The 1409-nt window shown below is 54.2% G+C and overlaps 1 long non-coding RNA gene across 1 annotated transcript; it reads right to left on the bottom strand.

Annotated features, from left to right (window-relative positions):
• Positions 1 to 374: 374 nt before the first annotated feature.
• Positions 375 to 827, bottom strand: LOC123287928 (uncharacterized). Its single transcript, XR_011505577.1, has 2 exons — positions 573 to 827; positions 375 to 459 (listed from the first exon to the last, which is right to left on the bottom strand). It is a non-coding gene; the product is annotated as an uncharacterized lncRNA (long non-coding RNA).
• Between the last annotated feature and the right edge of the window lie 582 nt (positions 828 to 1409).

The following is a 1409-nucleotide window of genomic DNA, read 5'->3' as shown; positions in this document are numbered from 1 at the left end:
CTAAGTTCCCTGGACCGAGTATCAGAACTGCTTTGGGCCACACAAACATAGGAAGCAGCTGACATGGCCGAGGAGTGGGGGCTGCACAGGGAAGTCCCATGGCTAAGGGGACAGCAGGTATTTGTCTTACTTCCCCACGGGCCTGCAGCACTGTGTCACTACTACTGCTGCTGTCATGGGTACCACAGTAATAATCGCCCTCGTCCTCAGCCTGGAGCCCAGAGATGGTCAGGGTGGCTGTGTTGCCAGACTTGGAGCCAGAAAATCGATCTGGGACCCCTGAGGGTCGTTTGTTATTAGCATAGATGACGGTTTTGGGGGCTTTTCCTTGGATCTGTTGGAACCAGCCAACACCATAACCACCAATGTTGCTGCTGCTTCCAGAGCAGGAGATGGTGACTGTCTGGCCCAGGGTCCCAGACACTGAGGCGGGCTGAGTCACAGACTGGGCCCAGGATCCTGGAAATGAGAGAGACACAGAGATGGTGATTGCAGGGACTAGAGACAAAGGGAGAAAGCAGGGTCCCACTCATCTTCCCACGGCCACTTCCCTTGTCCCCATATCTAGTCACCTGTGCAGAGAGCGATGAGGGTGAGGAGGAGAGGGGACCAGGCCATGGTGGAGATCTTCACCGAGTCCTGCCTTCTGTGGCCCCACAGCCGAAGCAGAGCTTCCCCCAAATCTCTCCCATCCCCTCTTCATACTCTGAGAGAGGGAGGGGCCACACATGCAAAGCAGAGCCCCCGCTTTCTGATCTCTCACTGGCCTTGTGTCAGGTCCCACTGCCTAAGCATGGCCAGGGGCTGGGGAGTTCACAGCTGTGAGCCCCGAGCAGAGGGCACCAGGCAGTGCCAGGTGGCTGGTCCCAGCTGTGATCAGCCTCAGGAACCTCCGGAATGAGCACTGAGCGCCCCCTAGTGTCCATGCCCAGACCCACAATTGTGTCACAGGGGAACCAAAGCCCATGAGAGGCAGTTCCTGCATCCCTGCTCCATGGATGCAGGTCCCCTTCTGGGAAAGACACAGATTCTTTCATCTTATTTGATCCCTCCCTTGTTAGAGATTAAGCAGTGCATCTCCAACAATCAAAAACTTTGCTCCAAAGGTCTTATTCCTGGTGGAATGTGAGTACTTTGAATTTTGCTATGCTCTTTGACAAACTATTACCATTTGCCTGTCTCCTCACTAACGTATGAGTTGAATAGAATATTTTACATGGTTCATTCTCTACTTGTATGAGAGTCAGGTGTTCACTTTTTTGAGTCAGGCTAACTCGATCCCAGCTCCAGGACACAGAAGAGGAAGGCAACTGGGACAGAGCCCCTGAGACCTGGGCCCTGTGAGGGGGAGAATCTCAGCAATGAGCCCTCAGTGGCCTGAGGAATCACGTGCTTGGGGAAGGGGACAG

The sequence above is a fragment of the Equus asinus genome, chromosome 8 (assembly GCF_041296235.1).
Source record: "Equus asinus isolate D_3611 breed Donkey chromosome 8, EquAss-T2T_v2, whole genome shotgun sequence".
Classification (NCBI taxonomy): Eukaryota; Metazoa; Chordata; class Mammalia; order Perissodactyla; family Equidae; genus Equus; species Equus asinus.
The sequence above is the reverse complement of the archived record's forward strand: the minus strand, read 5'-3'. Positions and strand labels throughout refer to the sequence as shown.